This window comes from Schistocerca americana, chromosome 5 (assembly GCF_021461395.2).
Source record: "Schistocerca americana isolate TAMUIC-IGC-003095 chromosome 5, iqSchAmer2.1, whole genome shotgun sequence".
Classification (NCBI taxonomy): domain Eukaryota; kingdom Metazoa; phylum Arthropoda; class Insecta; order Orthoptera; family Acrididae; genus Schistocerca; species Schistocerca americana.
Genome location: NC_060123.1, coordinates 91805302 through 91827130, shown reverse-complemented (window position 1 = coordinate 91827130; position 21829 = coordinate 91805302). Strand labels below are relative to the sequence as shown.

At 39.7% G+C, this 21829-nt stretch overlaps 1 protein-coding gene across 1 annotated transcript in view; it reads left to right on the top strand.

Moving 5' to 3' along the window:
* LOC124615674 (nuclear receptor 2C2-associated protein) overlaps nt 1–21829 on the top strand; it is a 49192-nt gene that overhangs the window by 21483 nt on the left and 5880 nt on the right. The gene's annotated exons all lie outside the window — the stretch shown is intronic.

The following is a 21829-nucleotide window of genomic DNA, read 5'->3' as shown; positions in this document are numbered from 1 at the left end:
TGCATAATAAATTCTTAAGTGGTCACTTTTGTTGGCAGGTGTGCATGAGATTATCTTGCATTTAACTCAGCTCCAGGTGTCGTAGTTCAATGTGTGTATGATAACCAACAGAGGCTTGCTCTTCTGTAGTCATTCTGTTAGGTCTGTCTTATGCAAAACTAATTAACAGCTGTTTAGTTTCTTAAGGGTACATGCTCATGAAAATGACCAAAAATTTGAAAGATGTTTTCTTGGCCTATAGAAAAGAGCATTTCATTCTGATTTCAAAAATGTATAGTTTATGGGCATTATCATTTTCTGTTCATTCTAAAATTGAGGTTGAATGTAATGTTGCACAGGGGCCACACCCATCTGTCAGTTTGAAGTGCATCCAAATACGTGATGTATTATTTTGTTCCTTCTTTTTTCCATCGTTAGTTACAGATCATCAACACAGGTGTATTCTAGAAGGCATTGACTCCCGGAACCGAAGTACAGGCATGTCTAGAAGGCTATGGTTTGAATGTCAACAAAAATCTGAGAATATATGATTTCGGAATTTCATACTCATGTGGTTTTGTAGTTGTTCTGTGTTGTTTTGTTTCTGTGTGTGTGTTTCCTGTGCTACAAATGCTGAGTAAAGAAATTTATTCCCAAACGAAAGTTTCATGGCAACCAGTTCCAAACACAACCAAATAATACACATCAGTTGCTTCAAAAGTCGCCCACAGAAACTGTGTCTACAGGCAGTGCTTCTAGACGTAAACTTTTGCTTTCTGAATGTAATAAGAACAAGCCTAGTAGTATTGTGAGCAGCAATAGCGACAGAAATTTTATTGTGAACCTAAATATGCTGTCAAGACTTTTGAAGAGTGCTGTTAAATGTGAGTACTGCAATTGTGAAGATAGTATTGACATTTCTGAGGACACTTCAGCAAGGAAGGGTCTTTCAAGTCGGTTAGTGATTGCTTGTAACTTGTGTAAGATGCAGAGTGATACTGTTACATCATCGGTAACTGATCGTCAACATTATAGTGTAAATATTCAGCTTGCTTATGCAGGACAATGTATTGGAAGAGGAAGGAGAGCCCTTTTTGTGCAGCGATGGATTTCCCTCCACCTCCACTGAGGTTTGACAAGTACAATAAATTAATACATAATGCGTTATGTGGTGTAAGTGAACATTCAATTAAAAAAGCAGCAGAAGAAGCAGTAGCCTCGTCTGAGAATAGGCATTGTAGCAGCATTTGATGGATCTTGGCAGAAGAGAAGTCGTACTTCTCTGAATGGGGTTGTAACTGCCACATTTATTGAAACTGGTAAGATACTAGATTATGAATGTCTAACAAAGAACTGCCAGTGTTGTTCAAGTAAATTTATTGGCATCCATGTTTGTGTAAAGAACTTTTATGGGCCAAGTGGAAACATGGAAACGAAAGGAGTTCTAAACATTTTTAGAAGCTCAGAGACCAGTCGTGGGTGTGAGGCATGTAGGCTACGTTGGGGATGGAGACTGTAAAGGACACACTTCTGTTGTTAATAACAGACCATATGGGGACACTCTGATAAAAAAGCTTGAATGTGGTGGGCATGTACAAAAAAGAATGGTAGCTCAGCTGAGAAAATTATGTAAAGACTTCAGTGGAAAAAAAACTGTCTGATGGAAAACACATAGGTGTTACAGGTCATCTTACAAAAAGTGAAATTGATTTTTTGATTAAATATTATGTACTAGCAATAAGGAGAAATGTAGGAGATTTGGAGAACATAAGATGAGCTGTTTGGGCAATATGGTTCACACGGAGTGTCAACAGGTGAACCCCTACAACATATTTTGTGTCCAAAAGGGGAAGTTTCATGGTGCAAGTACTGGCTGAGCAATGCTACGGGCATACAATATGCCCACAAACATTCCTTACCACTTGCTGTAATGGAGGCAATTAGGCCTATAGATAACAATCTGGCAAATAAAAATCTACTTAGGAAATGCATGCATGGTCTCTCTCAGAATGCAAATGAAAGCTTCAACAGAACTCTATTTGTTGGGCTGAAAGTGCTGAAGATTGGTGTAATGAATGCAGTAATAACATTCCGTGATGGTGCAATTTCAAGAATCAATGTTATGAAGAAATTGAACATCCAGACGGGGAGGAATATGGCTTCAGCTCTAACTGCTGTTGATAATTGGCGGGATACTGAAGCAGAGACAGCTGCCAAAGCTGCTACCAAGGAGTCAAAGATAAAGAAAATAATGAAGAGAAAAAGTATGGAGGATATGGAAACAGGATGACAACTGAAGTTTGCAGCTGGAATGTTCTAAAGAGCATAGTGGTAAGTTAATAAATCTGTAAATCTCCTTTCTCAATTTACCGAAAACTTGAGTTTCCCTCACTCAGGTACACTTTCTCCTAAATGACTGAAGTTAAACTCACAAAATTTGGTACAGATATTTAGAATGACCTCCTCTACCTTCCATGCCTACTATTTACTGAAACATTTTTAACATGATGATGATGTCACTGATACTTGAGCTACATTTTTAAATATTTTTGTTGTAGTAAAATAAATTACTTGCCTTTTTCACAGATCAGCATCATGGAAGGAAATTGGAGGCATAAAACACTTATGTGAATGTTGTTTGTACTCTCTTTTTCCGAGCTGTGCAGTCAGTGGTTCCAAAGAAAACGGTACCACAGTGAAATAGTGTTCCATTTTTATACTATTATAAATATTGTTGTCAGTGCCAAAATATAATAAATATCTTAATGATTTTGTGGGAAATTCTTTGACTAATGACCCTGATTGTGTGTAAGAATTTTGAGCTACCTCTCATCTCATTTATAGATCAGTTGCACTATGAAAGTGAAGATAATGTTAAAAATGCAGGCCATTCAGGGTCGTGTCCTCTTAATTTTTGGATTGTATATGTGGTGACTCATTTGCTGATGGGTCTGTTTGTACGAGCTAGTAGATGTATTAACAATTTTCATCAGGATTCTTCCCACTGCTGTTGACTGCAAGAGCAGTTGATCGATAAATATATTTCTTTAGGTCATAACTGTGTGGTGGGCTTTGCACATTAATTTAATCCTGATAGATTCTCAATAAAAATTTATGACATTGTTGGTCTCCTCAAAACTGTTAAGGCCAAAGAAGACTATAATTTTGGAGCAGGATACTTGAAATCAGATAAATATTTATTGCTCGTGCTCTCTTACAATTTTTTTCACACACACACGCGCGCGCGCAGACAACTGAAACTGCAGTGCGGGGAGAGAGAGAGAGAGAGAGAGAGAGAGAGAGAGAGAGAGAGAGAGAGTGACATTCCATCCTGGATTTTCCATTGTTTGAAATTAGATGATCAATCACTTCTATCATCATTGGAAGGAAGGATGGCAGGAAGGAAAGGGTCATTAGAGTATAAGCACAAGCTCATCTTGGATAAACTGGGGAAGGAAATTGCCCTTATCCTTTTGAAGGGCACTGTCTGGCATTTGCTCTAATGAATTCAGGGAAACTACAAAAACCTAAATTTGATGATTGTGTGTAGACTTTTTCTGTAAATGTAACAACTGCATTCTCCTTTAATAAAAAGTTTGGATACCCATAACATAAAACAGATACTCAAAAATTCAACAACAATGTGGTGTATGAAGAATCATGCCACAGTTGTCCTGACTACTATGTAGCAAAAACAAGCAGAAATTTCAAAATTCACTTCTGGGAATACATAAGTGGTTTCAGTCTAAACCACTTGGAAAAATCAACTATTGCACAGCACATGCTGGAAACCAAACTCATTATTCACCAGATAGAAAGTAACTGGAAAGATAGGTCCATAAAATCAAAAAGCTTGAATCTATATTGAGTGAACAGACAGATTTTACTAGCCATAGTTATTTTAGCAGTTGTTAAGTCTTGTTTTAAATTCATTCCACACATATGTCAATTTGCTAATACTCAGCTCTCTGACACTGCATGATAAACTTCATATTTGATCATATCATGTTAAACTATATCTGAGAAATGTTTTTAAAATGTACAAACAAATGTGCAAGTGACTGCAACCGCAGCTGCTGACTTGGATCCAAGCAGTCTCATAAGTACAGGCTGAGCAGTAGGTTATGTCCCACTCTCTTTTTTGGACACATTATCAGTGTAGGGAACCAGTCTGGGGACTTTGGTTCCACCTGTGGTGACTTTGGCACCACCTGCGGTGACTTTGGCACCACCTGCGGTGACTTTGGTACCATCGGGCCAGGTGGAGCCTTCTGAAAGCCAGACTATAAATATTTTGTTATTTTGATGTTTATGCCTACTGGGTAGGCAATGTGTCTGTATTATGGAAGAGCATACACCTCAGGATACAGCACTTTCCCTAAATTGCTCCAGGCAAATGCCGGGATGGTTCCTTTGAAAGGGCACGGCCGACTTCCTTCCCTGCCCTTCCCTAATCCGATGACACCAATGACCTCGCTGTCTGGTCTCTTCCCCCAAACAACCCAACCCCAAAACATTTAAGGCACGAGTATGACGTATCGGGGAACCTCAGCAATGTTCGGCCTGCCATGTGCACCAGGCCAGCGAGATCACTCCGGGCTTCAGTGTTGTTTACTAGCCTGAAATTTGATGGGGGTAAGAGGTTTCTGTAATATTGCACACTGTCATTGTTTGTTCAAAAGCACAGATGAGTGATAAATAAATAGCTAATGAGAGTTTTTTCAACTTGAATGTGTCATCTTTCATACATTTGTGCAGTAAATGTTCTAAAATCATGTCGTGCACTGATGAATTTCCATATGATTGTTCACGCTTTTCATTGAAACACAGGCATTCACAGTCCTGTGTTACCGTATTTACTCGAATCTAAGCCACACTTTTTTCCGATTTTTGTAATCCAAAAAACCGCCTGCGGCTTAGAATCGAGAAAGTTCTGAAAAATGTTGGTAGGTGCCGCCACAACTAACTTCTGCCGTCGAATATATGTAGCGCTACACAGGCATGCTTTGCAGGCACAAAGATAAGTACTGGCGCCAAAACCTCTGCGTCAGTAAAAAAATTAAAAAAAAGGTGGAAGATGAACTCTTTTTCTCCGCCCCGAGTTTCGACCACTGCATTTTCAAACATTATCCAACGAAGTAAATACAAATTCTGTATTGTTCATCTTCGAATGTAGCAGCATTTCAATGTATTACGAAAATCCGACTGGCAAGGCTGTTTGGGATGTTCGTCAATGTGGCCAACTCTACATTCTGAATTTTTTCCTACCTGTGAGAAGAGATGGCTGCTAATAGGAACTTTTATGAATTGTGAATCACACGCAGTATTCTTTTCACCATAAGAATAATACGAATATAAACATTTTGCCATGTATTCTTTCGTGTTTGCTATCTCATTTAAATCCTGTCTGCCTAATAAACTACGAAACTAGAGTGAGACAACAGCAAACGCGGAAGAATATACATATCATGTCATGTTTATATTCGTATTATTCTTATGCCTAATAGTGATACAGTCAGAATTGAAGCATGGCAATTGACTAGCTTTTTAAATCTAAGATGACTCTAATTTCTGTGCAGAATATAATGCACTAAAGAGGCGTCTGCAAAGAGTTTCAAACGGAGAAAAATTTTCGCTAAACTCTCGTTCAGAACATCTTCTATCATACGCAGCCTATTATTTGTTGATCATTATCAAAGAAAGCAGCAGTGTAAGTAACAACAAATAGCAGCCTCTTGCCATTGTTTCGCTAATGAGACGATTCCTCTCTCTCTCTCTCTCTCTCTCTCTCTCTCTCTCTCTCTCTCTCTCTCGCGCTCTCTCTTTTTTAAATTTGTAAGCGGCGGTAGCGCCCTCAAAAGCAAGCCATGCCGCGAGCGGCGACAGGCCGTAAACACTCGTTATCAGAATGCGACAAACAATGCATGACACAGTACAGTAATGCATTTTCAGCTCAGAGTGACATAAACACCTATAACAAAGAGAACGGCACTTATCAGATCAAAGAAAAATAAGCAATCAATTCAAACCAGACGAAGCACGTGAAAAAGGAAGGGTACCCGTATAAATACGGACGGAGCGTCTGACACATAGCAATGGCTACCTGGTAAAGCTTAACTGCTAAGCTTACGACTCGAACCAAACTACTGTAGCTGTATCGTCATTTATTCGACCAAAATTGTGTCTCATATTACGTAGGACCAACTTTGTTTCGATTTGGAGGTGTGGTCTAAAACTTTTCCCTCCGCTTGAATTTCGAGTCTCAAATTTCAGGTGCGGCGTAGATTCGGGAAAAATTTTTTCCTTGATTTCGAGTCTCATTTTTCAGGTGCGGCTTAGATTCTAGTAAATACGGTAAGCCCTGTAATGGGGCTGGATATACACACATGGTAACTTTGCCCACTTCTCTTAGTACAGCCAAAAAATCTATGTCTATCAGCTGCTACATGTATCTGCAAATCAAAGTAATTATCTTGCTTGTCTTTCAGATGGATGTATGATAGGTCACTAGCATCTATCTTTGTGTTAAGTTTTTTAAGAACTCTGCGTAAATCAACAGCAGAGAATGCAAGTAGAAATGCTTTCTGTTGTGGCAACTAAATGTTGCTCCAACCTAGCACTGTAGTTCAGTCATGGCTCCATCTTCTTATCAAAACTTGAAAACAGCTGAGGTGGCTGTCTCCTGACTTGGGCTGGACTAACATCCAGGTGGGACCATGTTTTCAAAATAATCTCTTGTGTCATTTGCATGTTTTGCAACAAAAGCAGTAACTGTGCTGAGATATCCAGGTTCAGAGTTGCCACATTGAAACATATAAGTGCCCAGTTAGGACAGAGGCAAAGAAGTGGCAGGAACACCCAAATTAATGGAGAATAGTTAGGAAAGGTGCACTACATTAAGTATCCATCATTGGAAACAAAATTATCACACATATTCATACACCCTTGTTGCCATTTTCTTGCGATGGTATTCATGGTCAAACATACTTGTTGCCATTTTGATGTGACATCAGTCACCATGTCAGTTTCTCAAAAGGTGGCCACATAACTACTGATGATGGTGTGAATAAAATCAGTACATTTGTTCAAGTCACAGTGCTTTAACTCGAGTGAAGAGATGTGAATTACACAAGTCCATTAATTATCACATTGGTGCAAGGTACATACATAGAATCAAATGATCATTCTTTACATAATGTAAGACCTATGAGAGTTAAATGATCACCTAATTTCAGTGTCCAAAACAAACACTCACTGATGGTGAGAATTGGATGGTCGGATGAAGGCTTCCTGATGACCACAACTTGGCTCCTCACTGATCTCAGGTGTGGAGTGCAGACGGCACTCAACAGGGTGAATGTTGGAGTGATGGGCCGGTGGGCCCACTGACACATTGCTGGTCAAGCAAAATGCTTTGTTCAATTCTAAATACACATCTTGTCACAAGTAATGTGAAGCAGACACACCTCACTTCAGTGACCCAGGCAGCAGGCTACTTCCACTCGGTCAAGAGATGCACACATAGGTGCCCTGTGATGCTGACGTTAGACTGAGCAATGGCCAGCGGCCTGTACAGCAATTCAGGCCCCACTTGCATCCGCCTTGGAGGTGGGTGGAGAGTGCTGTATGCAGGACACGACCCGCTGCCTGCTGGCAGGAGTCTGGCGATGGCAGGTGTGGATGGCTGCTCTGGCACCAAGTCCCACAAGGAGACTCAGTGCAGTTGGTGGCTGGCCTGACCTGGTCTCAAACCCATATCTGCAGTAGGCAGTGCTCAGGTGTCTTATCATCTAGTGTGGATCTGACATCGTGGTGGTGCTGCTGGACTTTGAATGAAACTACCCTAAAATTCACACATATTTATATGGCTCTTAGGTGCACTTTTTGCACTACTACCCAACCCCTGGTCAAGCAGCTCACAGCATGGGTCTAGTCCAAGTGTGGTGACATCGTCCTGCTCACTTTGGCTGTTATCGCTGTGCAGTGCAGGTTTCACCAAGCACGGGTGGCCCGTCTCGCAATCCTTTTGCATATACGTTATTCTAAACCATGTCACCACACAGTGCTTACCAGACTGGGATTGCTACTGCAACCCTTCATTGTGGCTTTCTCACTAAATTCACTAAAAACTTGGTAGTAACACTATAGAGATGTCTCACTGAAGTGAAGCCATAGCCAGAACTGGCTATGCAACTGGAACTGATGGATTGGATCTGCATGCCCTCCTAAGTACTGGCTGAGCAGCAGGTTATGTGTCCTACTCTCTTTTTCAGACACGTGATTGGCGTAGGAAAATATTCACATCACTACAGGAATATGTTGAGGAGGTATTAACCGGAGAGTATAAACCAGAGTGCAAGTGGAGGAAATGACCATTTTGCCTTCTTCTCCTCTCTAATATCAGATTGATTGGCTGAAACAAGTAAAGCAGTTATCGTGTGGTTCCCAACCTGATGCAAATCTTTTACAGCTTTTGTACCAATTTTGCTGCTTGTTTTTTCAAGCAGCTTCTCGTTTGCCCTCATGAGGCCAGGTCATTCTATTACAGAAAAGCTTATGTAGACATTGGAATCAAATCTGGGATCTCCGCTTTATAATTAAATGACAATAACCTCCAGACCACAGAGGTGGTTTCTGATACAGTGCCAAGCAGCAGCAGTTCTTGCCCTCTGAAAATGTCCTGCAAGCATTTCCTCTAGTGCTGATTGTTTCTGAACACATACCTGTCTCATATTGAACAGAATTCTTTTCATGTTTGAAGTCATTGGATCGGAAAAAAATCACGGACATAGAAAGAGAACAGTTATTAAACACTCAATGTGTTCACTCAGGACACTGATCCATACTGAAAATCACTTTGACATTTTAAAGTATTCATTGTACAGAAATGTTTGCATTTCAACACCCTATGGCTGATAGATGAAGGATGCAACATAGTGCGTGATGATTCAAGTACTTCTCCTGTTTTCAGTAGTGACACACTGTTGAAACTTACAAAGATAGTTGTCAGGTGTGCTATCATGTCTCAGAGACCTACAGACAATTTAGCTCTCTCTCTCTCTCTCTCTCTCTCTCTCTCCCTCCCTCCCTCCCTCTCTCCCCACCCCCTACATCTCCCACTGCCACTCCCACAAATGCACACCGTGTGTGTGTGTGTGTGTGTGTGTGTGTGTGTGTGTGTGTGAGAGAGAGAGAGAGAGAAATTCCTTTGTTCATTCCATTGTTTGGAACTTAAAAAAGCAGCATACAAAAAAGTAAATGAGAAAGAAACAAAGTGAAATATGTGAGTGTGGTAATCGGCTAAGAATAAATAAAGATGAAGAGCAGATAAGTGGAGAATAATAAAGAAGGAAGTAACTATTCTCAGGGAAGCTAGGATAAGTGCAACAAATCAGCACGAGACAAAGTCTCTTAAGTTTGTTGATTCATTGTTTGTATCATACGTAAGATTTTTCAGGAACTTCTTAGGAGTGTACATTAGTCACATATCGGGTGAGACACCAATGACCGCATCTGGTTTATTGGTTTTTGGTATTTCTTATGATATCATATACCACTGTGAAATATTTTACATAGTGTCTTGCTGCCTTTCTCATAAATTAATTTACAAAACACTTGATTTCTTTAACTGGGTAATATGGTTGATACAAGTTGACGTATTGTTTAAAAACTTATTATAAGCTCAGTAAATGTATAAATAGTTGTTTCTCAGAAACCCAAATATTTATTGGAAAAAATATCCTCAAATTACACTGGTTGTTTATGAACTTTAAATTTATCATGTACTGAAACACTAGAAAACTGTGACATTAGGGAGTCTCGCTAGTCGTATGTGAGATGTGGGGAACCCCCTTCATATACAGAGAGATACAGCGGGATCTTTCAGTTTCTGGGATGTTGCTGTGAACTAATAATGACAACTCCTAAAACTAAACTAAATTGTACTGTGTTTGTGACAAAGAAGATTAAAATCATTGGGCCACATGTTTGATATTCTAAACATAATTGACTGTTCTTGTATCAACTTTAGTTTTTAGTGTCAGGGGTATTTTCCTTGTTTCGAAAGTGGACGCAAGAGAAATTTTTGTTTCAATACAATTTTTTTATTTTTTATTTTTTTTTCCATTTAATTTTTGGTATCGGAAGGCACAGAAGTTGAACTTGCGCCAGAAGGTATGGACCTAGGTACTCACTAGGGGTCTCCGTGCTCCAGCACGTGCCTGCGCCACAAGCCTTACCATGTGAGTGTGCCACTCTCTGTACCACATGAAGTCTGCGGCCAATCGCATTTCCCGTGATCGTGTATTTAAGCAGCCGGGTGGCACAACCCCGACAATCTGATACTCGCCATAGTTTGCGTGTGCATCTCGGCTGTACTGCATTCCAGTTCTGTATGTTGAGATACATACTATTGTTGTCTCGCTGTGTTTATCATCTCAGTTCTTGCTTGCTGGCCTCGTGTTGTGTCGTGGTCGGTCGTAGTGTCTACCATCCCCTACTTGTTCATCTGCCCTGTCTGTTTGTTGTTAGCGATACCTTCAGTGGCTTCACATCTCTATTCTCTACCGTGCACCGCTCGCTGGTCGCTTGGGGCCATAACATAATTCTCATGCTTTCTCTTCTTATCCTATGTGAATTGAAACCCTCATCCTCTTTAAAAAAATATGCTGAAATTATAAAAGATAGGTCACACTTTGACAATAATGTGCCCCTTCTCCTTAATAGAGATGCTGTCATCATCTAGGGGTTCTTACCCTGGCTGTCCTTGAATAGTATTTCATACCAGCAGGAAAATGGTCCTACTGAGCAAAAAAATGGGAATATGTTCCTGTTTATTTAAAAGACTCTGACTGAAAAGTGGATACCAGCTGCCTTATTCTACCCTTCTCTACAAAATATTTCCCAAAATCCTTGCCGTGCAGACATATTTGCTCTTTTTTTAACATGGAAATGGCTTCAAACTCTGTCAAGTTTCCATAACTGTAACTCACTCACACCCACTAGTCCATCACAGTAAGTCACCCATACCCATACACTCTTAGTTGTCCTTTCTCACTCACTCATTCAGCCCAACTCATTGTCAGCATCACTTTGTGTCTATCTGTCATTGTCTCCTATGTAACGGTCACAATCACCTTACTTCTGTCGTACTGTTACTGTCTCCTTTCATTGTCACTCTCTCCCTCTTGCTCTCTCCTATTGCTAATATCTCATTCCTTCCTTCCTATTGCTGCTGTCTCTTCTCACTGTTGCTAACTCTTTCTTCCTCATTCTCATTGTCATACACTCTTTCTCTTGTTGTCACTGGCTCTCATCCACTTCCACTTTCTCCCCCTCCCCCCTCTCCCCAACACTGTCTTCTTCATTTTTTTCCTAGTACTGTTCTGTCACTATCAATTACGTCCCACTACCACTGTGTCCCTCTCTTTTTCTCATACTGTCATTGTCTCTTTCACTCTTTCTATAACAAACCACTGTCTATTATCTTCCGGTATTTATCTGTCTTTTTGCCACTGCCATTGTCTTCTTCTCTCACAGCATAAAAAAGTGCAAATATGTTCGCATGCCAAAATTACTAGTAATTTTTTTGAAGGTGCTGAGGAAGGTAGAATGAGGCAGCTAATACCCCACTCTTCAATCAGTCTTTTAAATAAACAAGAACACTTTTTTATGCTCTTGATAGGAGCATTTTTCCACTGGTTCCGTTTTTATCTCCCTTGCAACAGGGCATGTAACTCGTTGTTGTTATTGTTGTGGTCTTCAGTCCTGAGACTGGTTTGATGCAGCTCTCCATGCTACTCTATCCTGTGCAAGCTTCTTCATCTCCCAGTACCTACTGCAACCTACATCCTTCTGAATCTGCTTAGTGTACTCATCTCTTGGTCTCCCTCTACGATTTTTACCCTCCACGCTGCCCTCCAATACTAAATTGGTGATCCCTTGATGCCTCAGAACATGTCCTACCAACCAATCCCTTCTTCTAGGCAAGTTGTGCCACAAACTCCTCTTCTCCCCAATCCTATTCAATACCTCCTCATTAGTTGTGTGATCTACCCATCTAATCTTCAGCATTCTTCTTTGGCACCACATCTCCAAAGCTTCTATTCTCTTCTTGTCCAAACTATTTATCGTCCATGTTTCACTTCCAGACATGGCCACACTCGATACAAATACTTTCAGAAATGGCTTCCTGACACTTAAATCTATATTCGATGTTAACAAATTTCTCTTCTTCAGAAACGCTTTCCTTGCCATTGCCAATCTACATTTTATATCCTCTCTACATCAACAATCATCAGTTATTTTGCTCCCCAAATAGAAAAACTCCTTTACTACTTTAAGTTCTCATTTCCTAATCTAATTCCCTCAGCATCACCCGACTTAATTTGACTACATTCCATTATCCTCGTTTTTGCTTCTGTTGATGTTCATCTTATATCCTCCTTTCAAGACACTATCCATTCCGTTCAACTGCTCTTCCAAGTCCTTTGCTGTCTCTGACAGAATTACAATGACATCGGCAAACCTCAAAGTTTTTATTTCTTCTCCATGGATTTTAATACCTACTTCGAATTTTTCTTTTGTTTCCTTAACTGCTTGCTCAATATAAAGATTGAATAACATCGCGGATAAGCTACAACCCTGTCTCACTCCTTTCCCAATCACTGCTTCCCTTTCATGCCCCTTGACTCTTATAACTGCCATCTGGTTTCTGTACGAATTGTAAATAGCCCTTCGCTCGCTGTATTTTATCCCTGCCACCTTCAGAATTTGAAAGAGAGTATTCCAGTCAACATTGTCAAATGCTTTCTCTAAGTCTACAAATGCTAGAAACGTAGGTTTGCCTTTCCTTAATCTAGCTTCTAAGATAAGTCGTAGGGTCAATATTGCCTCATGTGTTCCAACATTTCTACGGAATCCAAATTGATCTTCCCCGTGGTCGGTTTCTACTAGTTTTTCCATTCGTCTGTAAAGCATTCGCTTTAGTATTTTGCAGTTATGCCTTATTAAACTGATTGTTCTGTAATTTTCACATCTGTCAACACCTGCTTTCTTTGGGATTGGAATTATTATATTCTTTTTGAAGTCTGAGGGTATTTCCCCTGTCTCATACATCTTGCTCACCAGATGGTAGAGTTTCGTCAGGACTGGCTCTAGTTCTAATGGAATGTTGTCTACTCCCGTGGCCTTGTTTCGACTCAGATCTTTCATTGCTCTGTCAAACTTTTCACGCATTATCATATCTCCCATTTCATCTTCCTCTACATCCTCTCCCATTTCCATAATATTGTCCTCAAGTAAATCACCCTTGTATAGACCCTCTCTATACTCCTTCCACCTTTCTGCTTTTCCTTTTTTGCTTAGAACTGGGTTTCCATCTGAGCTCTTGATATTCATACAAGTGGTTCTCTTCTCTCCAAAGGTCTCTTTAATTTTCCTGTAGGCAGTATGTATCTTACCCCTCGTGAGATAAGCCTCTACATCCTTACATTTGTCCTCTAGCCATCCCTGCTTAGCCATTTTGCACTTGCTGTCAATCTCATTTTTTAGACATTTGTATTCCTTTTTGCCTGCTTCATTTACTGCATTTTTATATTATCTCCTTTCATCAATTAAATTCAATATTTCTTCTGTTACCCAAGGAGTTCTACTAGCCCTTGTCTTTTTACGTACTTCGTCCTCTGCTGCCTTCACTACTTCATCCCTCAAAGCTACCCATCCTTCTTCTACTGTATTTCTTTCCCCCATTCCTGTCAATTGTTCCCTTATGCTCTGCCTGAAACTCTGTATTACCTCTGGTTTAGTCAGTTTATCCAGGTTCCATCTCCTTAAATTCCCACCTTTTTGCAGTTTCTTCAGTTTTAATCTATAGTTCATAACCAATGGATTGTGGTCAGAGTCCACATCTGCCCCTAGAAATGTCTTACAATTTAAAACCTGGTTCCTGAATCTCTGTCTTACCATTACATAATCTATCTGAAACCTATCAGTATCTCCAGTCTTCTTCCATGTATACAACCTTCTCTTATGATTCTTGAACCAGGTGTTAGCTATGATTAAGTTGTGCTCTGTGCAAAATTCTACCAGACGGCTTCCTCTTTCATTTCTTACCCCCAATCCATATTCACCTACTACATTTCCTTCTCTCCCTTTTCCTACTACCAAATTCCAGTCACCCATGACTATCAAATTTTCGTCTCCCTTCACTATCTGAATAATTTCTTTGATTTCATCATACATTTCTTCAATTTCTTCGTCGTCTGCAGAGCTAGTTGGCATATAAACTTGTACTACTGTAGTAGGCGTGGGCTTCATGTCTATCTTGGCCACAATAATGTGTTCACTATGCTGTTTGTAGTAGCTTACCCCCACTCCTAATTTCCTGTTCATTATTAAAGCTACTCCTGCATTACCCCTATTTGATTTTGTATTTATGATCCTGTATTCGTCTGACCAAAATCTTTTTCCTCCTGCCACCGAACTTCACTAATTCCCACTACATCTAACTTTAACCCATCCATTTCCCTATTTAAATTTTCTAACCTACCTGACATTCCACGCTCCGATCTGTAGAACACCAGTTTTCTTTCTCCTGATAACGACATCCTCCTGAGTAGTCCCCACCCGGAGATCCGAATGGGGGACTATTTTACCTCCGGAATATTTTACCCAAGAGGACGCCATTATCATTTAACCATACAGTAAAGCTGCATGCCCTCGGGAAATATTAAGGCTATAGTTTCCCCTTGCTTTCAGCCGTTCGCAGTACCAGCACAGCAAGGCTGTTTTGGTTAGTGTTACAAGGCCAGATCAGTCAATCATCCAGACTGTTGCCTCTGCAACTACTGAAAAGGCTGCTGCCCCTCTTCAAGAACCACGCATTTGTCTGGCCTCTCAACAGATACCCCTCCGTTGTGGTTGCACCTATGGTACGGCTATCTTTATCGCTGAGGCACGCAAGCCTCCCCACCAATGGCAAGGTCCATGGTTCACGGGGGGGGGGGGATGTAACTCATATGAAAAGAAATGTGTTGGTCAGTAAAATTTAGGTAGTTGACTTATGTGAAACTGAAATAACACAGAACTAATTTTACACCTCAGACCAGATTTTTAGTGCAAAAAAGAAGGTTGCATGTTTCTTCATTGTGCAACATGGGTTTCCCAGATGATAATGGAGGTGCTTTACAGAATATTTCTTTGTAGTACATCACTTTAGAAACTACAGTTTCACCTCACACTGGATTTTGTGTATGTATTTTACATGTACAGGCAGGGTAACTTTGAACCTCTTTATGCTGGAAATCAATAAAGATATGAAAACATTTTCAAGTTTGAGATTGGGCTTCGAGGAATAAATGAAAAAAATTACAGCTATTTGCTGTGCACAGCCATCTTGGAATCTGCAACCGAGTTTTGGCACCCAAAAAACAAGTTTTTGGGCTAATTGTTAATAGCACACAAACATTTTTGAAAATGAGGAGATCACTGTTATGGACAAATGCCTAGAGAGTATACTGTTAAAATTTGAGCAATCTGCTGCAGCTATTATTTAGATTTTGCCTCCTAAGGATTTTACAGGGTGACAATTATTGAACTATGTGAAATAAAATCATCATAACTTCTGAACAGTTTGTGTTAGAATGTTCAAACTGCACAGTCAGCTGCGGAGCAGTATGGGAATTAGTATGCGTATGTGCATGGTTTCATTTAGTGACAAAGCCTACTTTCATTTGGATGGGTTCATTGATAAGCAAAATTGGCGCATCTATGGGACTGAGAATCTGCATTTCGCGATCGAGAAGTCTCCTCACTCTCGACGGGTGACTCTGCGGTGTGCAGTGTTCAGTCACAGAATAATCGGTGCGATATTCCTTGATGGCATGGTGACTGTTGAATGGTATGTGAAGATTCGCAAGATGATTTCATTGCCATTATCCAAAGGGACCCTGATTTCGACAAGATGTTGTTCATGCAAGACAGAGCTAACCCCATCCCAGCAGGAGAGTATGTGATGTCCTGGACGAGCACTTTGGGGACCACATTCTGGCTCTGGGGTATCCAGAGGCCACTGGCATGGGCCTCGATTGGGCCATCGTATTCTCCAGATCCAAACACATGCAACTCCTTTTTGTGGTGGTATATTAAAGACAAGGTGTACAGCAATAACTCCAAAAAGTTGCTGACCTGAAAACAACCATTCAGGAGGTTATAGACAGCATTGATATTCCAACACTTCAGCAGGTCACGCAGAATTTCGCTATTCATCTTTGCCACATCATCGCCAACGATGCCAAGCATATCGAACATGCCATAATCTAAATCTGACATTCACATGTTGAATAAAGTGTGTGCACGCCATAGTTTGTAACTAATTTACGTTTTTTTTTTTCCATATAGTTGAATATTTGTCACCCTTTACATGTAGAAGTAGGGTTTCTTTGAACATCTGTATCTTGGAAGTGGATAAAGCTGTCAAGAAGATTTTAGGAAGATATCATAAGAATTGCAACCATTTGCAGTGCATAACCGTCTTGGTGTGCATGGCTGGGTTTTGATCTGCTGGTGACAGTGAAAATACAGTAAATAAAACCTTTTTTGGGGGGTTTTCTGAGGAAACACTGATGAACTAATAGGCCCATCAGGCCCACCATAGACCACATCAAATGCAAGAAGAACTAATTGATTTGTTCCATTTGACGAAGCAGAAGGAAGTGTGTAACATTCGTTCTTTGATCATTTACTGTAGGATAGTGGCACTAAGACAATCCTTCTGTTGGGTATACAAATGGTCCTTCTCATAAGAGCTAGCAAAAACATTTATATCTACCTATTTATCAACCTGTGATATAAGCACCAGAAAATTCTGTCTCTATGTGCTCCATTCTGGAATGTAATAGGTACGTATGCTGTCGCAGGCATACCGACTGATTTTGATTTGAGTTTGCTATCAGAGCGGTCATTGTCAGACGCAGTCCTCTGTGTGTGTGTGTGTGTGTGTGTGTGTGTGTGTGTGTGTGTGTGTGTGTAAAAGTACATGAACTAACCTAGCTCCTCAGGAAGGGGAGAGATATATTGGGGAAGGTTGTGGAGGAAGGGCATATGATTCAGACCCCAGAATGAAAAGGACCCAACCTTCCCTTATCTTTCCCTTTCTGTTCCCTGTTGTGCTGATCCCCCTCTCCCCCCTCCCATACACTCACAGTGTCGTTTGTTTTGTGAAGAAGGAGATTAAGTGTAGTATATATTCAGAGATGAAAAAATTGGCAAAACACAGAAAAGATGGAAAACAAATAAGACCATTTTAATAACTGATGACTTCTTGAGGAAAGAAAGACATGAATGGGAGAGTTCCTTATTTTGTTGATTTCTGTCATTGATTCTCTTTTCTCCTTTTGTAATGAAATTTGTGGCAATCTTTTTCCATAACTCTAGTCTTTCCTCTTTTTCAGAGTTCAGACTCTGTAATAAAATATGATCATATGCAGTAATTGTAAATATCTCAATAAAAAGATTACAATTCTTAGAGCTCTCCCTTAACAGACAGGTGATTATTGTGGATCATTCTTTCATATTGAAAAAATGAAAACATTTCCTGTTTTGTCACTAAACTGGTAACCTGTTATGTAATTAAAATTTAATACGAAATGAACATTGTCTCAACAAACTATGAACTACTAAATCTTCCATCATTTTACTAAGCCTTCTGCAAATTGTAATGGTTTTTCTCTACTCTTCCACTAATAGATTTTTATTTGTGGAATAAAAAGTCGATACCTTCGTTGCGTCATTTATTCATTTTTTTATTGTTGTTGTTATCTGATTCATGTAATCACTTTAAAACACAAGTGAATAGTTTAGTATGTCTTCTTTCTTCATAATATTGATTCATTCTCTCACTCTTCCTGATACTCTCGGCTTTTGTGACCTTCATTTTGATCCTGCGATCAGTCCAAATATGATTTTCCCCTGTTTTTTAAATTGGAGCTACCCTGCACTGCTGCATATGGATATTTTTCACTTATTCCAATAGTGTTCTAGTACTACCTGATTCTTTCCTTTCAGTGTTTCCTGTCAAGCACATTGCATTCCATATCTTTTTGGTCAACATGTTGTCAGCTATTGTAATGATGTGCTTGGCAAATATCAATTACCTCTTCCATCTCATGCATTAAATTGCTTTTCCACTTTCATACAGCTTCTGTCTTGATCTGGGTATCCAGACTTCACCTTTCCTTCATGTCCCATATGTCTCTCAAAATCTATTGTTTAACTTCCTTCAGTTGTTTCTTTATTTTACAGGTCCATCTTGATCGCATAAATTTTTACATTTCACTATGACCGGTTTCGGCCACTGCCATCTTCAGATCTGTTACAAAAACAAAAAGTGTGTAACCAACCGACCTAGTTTGCTGACACTAAATCTATAAAAGTCCTGGTTCTACATAAGAAAAATAAAATGTTTACATGTATACCAGCTATAAATACCATAAAATATTTTGATGTAGTATCATTGTCAAACTAAATGTGTAGATATATAGTAAGTGCTGGTGATGATCAGAATGCATCTGGTATTTATGCAATGAAACTGAGCCAGCAGAGGGCACTGTAGCTAGGCTACATGATTAACCAGTATCACAATTGTAATGGTTAAAATGTGGTATGCATAGTGATTAATTAAAAATTACTTCACATGGCAAAATGAGCATCTGATAATAAACCATGCACTCACATACTCCACATGGCATTGGATCCATAGTTAAAATCCACATAAAAAGTGTAAATATTAATAATGTGAAGCTTCTAACCTGGCAAGGTAAAACATACAGTTGTATAAAATCCAGTATAAAAAGTATAAGATTAAAAACACCCATAAAATAAAATCTTCCAGCTTGACAGATCAGTTACCATAAACATAATTGTAAGGTAATTAATGAAGCTTCATGGTAAATGATAACAGTCAAATAGTTGCAGGATAAAGATTTATTGAAATCCTTGACCACAGTTTCAGTATATCTAAATATACCTTCATCAGAAGCAAACATACACTAAAATCACATTCTGTAGGATTTCAATAAATCTTTGTCCTGCAACTCTTTGGCTGTTATCATTTACTGTGTAGATTTTCAATAGTTACTGCTTCAGCCATGTTTAAAATTTTGAAATTAATGAAACCGTGACTATTAATTAAAAATTAAATAATCGATAGTCGATAATACATCTAGAATGTGGTCTCAATGGTGGCAAGTGGAGGCTTCTCTGTATGACGTTCTTGTTTTCCTGCAGTGGAACTTGCAGAAGGAGGCCCAGTCTACTCGTCACCGGCGGTTGGCACACACGACCACATGCCAATCCACTGGGGCGCTCGATGCTGCTCAAGATGGACCTGTAAAATAAAAGTGCCAAAAAATGATCATGGACTCATTTTCAGACTTTATGTCTTCAGTTAATTTCTTCAGTTGGATACAGACCGTCTTGTCTCAGAGGGTCATTACTGTTGCATACAACTTGGTATCACTGATTGCTGACATACATTGGGGGAAGGGTTAAAGGTAACAATCCACCATACCTGATGTGTTGAGAGCTCTGTTAATAAATAAATAAACCTGGGAATATTTCTAAGGATTTGGTCAATATCTTTCTTGAGAGCTAACTACAGGAAACACTATACGAACATAGTACATTTTACCTGCACTGTAGTTCATCTGAGGTGATGGATTATACTAGCTATAATGGGTGAGGGGAGAAAGAGTGTGAGGTGGGGGAGGGAGGGTTGGAAGAAAAGGAGACTGACAGCTGGGAGGGAGAGGCAGGAAGTGCAGCACCATGTTCCTGTCTCATGCACTTCCAAAAGAGAGGAAAAGATTGAGATGTCAACCTAATGGAAAGTAGGTAGGGAGCATTAGAAAACATGCTGAAACACCATGAATGCATATTACTGAAGACTGTAACACAGAGAAAAGTCTAGAGGAGGTACTTGATAGAAATAGTTGCTGATGGTAATGATGTAACACAAAATTAACCATTAGACCATCACCTCTCAACAAATGTGCCAGTGTCAGACATGCTGATACCTTCAATTTGAAAAGCTTTCAGTTTATCGTAAGCACTCCAGGCCACTTTCACTCTTCCATTTTTGTCCCCCAGACAGTCCAGATGCCTTCAGTTGTTCTGTATACAAAAACTCCGCTGGTCAAATGTTTCATTGTTAGTATGTACGAATTCCTTTTTTGTAGTATTTATTTGCATGATTTGTTTTATTACATTTAATTTGAGGCTATTTTTCAAACTTGTTCTGTTAAGCTCTTTCATTTGTATATACTAGCAGCAAACAGTACGATATCAACAGCAAGGTGAAGGTGGTTCAGATACTTTTCAGTAATGCACGTGCCTTCAATAGGGGTAAAGGACAGCCAACCAATTGCAAAAAATGATGGTTTTCAAATAACCTTGACCATGGTTTCAAAAGATCTAAACCCATCTTTTTCAGAAGGATGGACTTGTTTTTACTATTTTCAATTTGAGTTCATATATTTGAAAAAAGCCTTGGATATCTTGGCTGGCAGGAACTTCAAAATTTTGAACATGGCTGCACTACAGCAATGTTATAGAATAGCAGGACTAACACATGCCTTCTTTATTTTCTCAGCTTAAGAATCTGCAAACTTCCTGTATGGCTGCTGAAAATAATTTTAATTCTATAACATCACATTTCCTAATGCCCATTCCCTTCCTGAACTACGCACTGCTATGAAAGCAGTAGAACTGACATTTACATTATTCAGTCCACTGTGATAGAGGCAGTCAGTGCCTTGTATCTGAAGCAACCTTAGAATAAAATTAGTCAAGAAGCTTACACAAAACCTATGTATCTCATGCAAGATAATAATTATAGTGTCATTCATTGGCAAGTTGTTTCTCATGTTGTATTTGCTTCTGAAGTAAGCTTGCTCCATTATTTGAATAAAGTACAAGGTATTAAGTTCCAGCATAATATAGTAGCAAGGACTAGCAACTTGGATTAATAAATTTTATTATTTCTTCAGTTTCTGTCCTTTGTCACAGTTGAATTTTTATTTATTTATTTATTTGCTAGTTTTGGGCTACATTGTCCATTCTCAAACCATAGCCAACATACAACACAAAATTGTTAAGGCTTTTGTGGCCACTTGTTGACAAACTGCCTATTGGCTCCTGTCTCGGGTTCTTCGGCCGACGTTCATCTAATGATTTTACTGACGTTTCGCCAGCACGAGTGGCTGGCATTGTCAAAGCTTCACTCTCCATTGCCAGTGGTGAACTGGAGCCGAGCTCGCGACCGCAGACTATATGTACCTGGCGCGTCAAAGTCCAAGGGCTTTTCCACGGTCATTTCCGGTGCGGTTCTCCTCTTGCTACGTGTGACGGTCATTCGCTGCAGTACAGGAAGCCAGGATCCATTTACCTTAAGGCTTTCCTCTTTCTTGTTGAAACTGTTCGCGTGTTTTTGTATTTCTACAGCTTCTCTGAACAAGCGTGTGTGATAGTGCTTCTCTACAGCCAGAACTTTCGTGTCGGCGAATTTTATTTTATTACGTGGTCGGCCTCACTCAGTGCTTGCTCTGCCATGACCGATTTCTCCACCTGCCCCAACCTGCAATGTTGGAATGACTGGACGATCAATTAACACCAGGATCAAAGAGCATAAGTGACATTGCAGGTTGGGGCAGGTGGAGAAATCGACCGTGGCACGCACTGAGTGAGACCGACCATGTAACAAAATTCGCCGACACGGAAGTTCTGGCTGTAGAGAAGCAATATCACACACGAACAGTTTCAACAAGAAAGAGGAAAGCCTTAAGGTAAACGGATC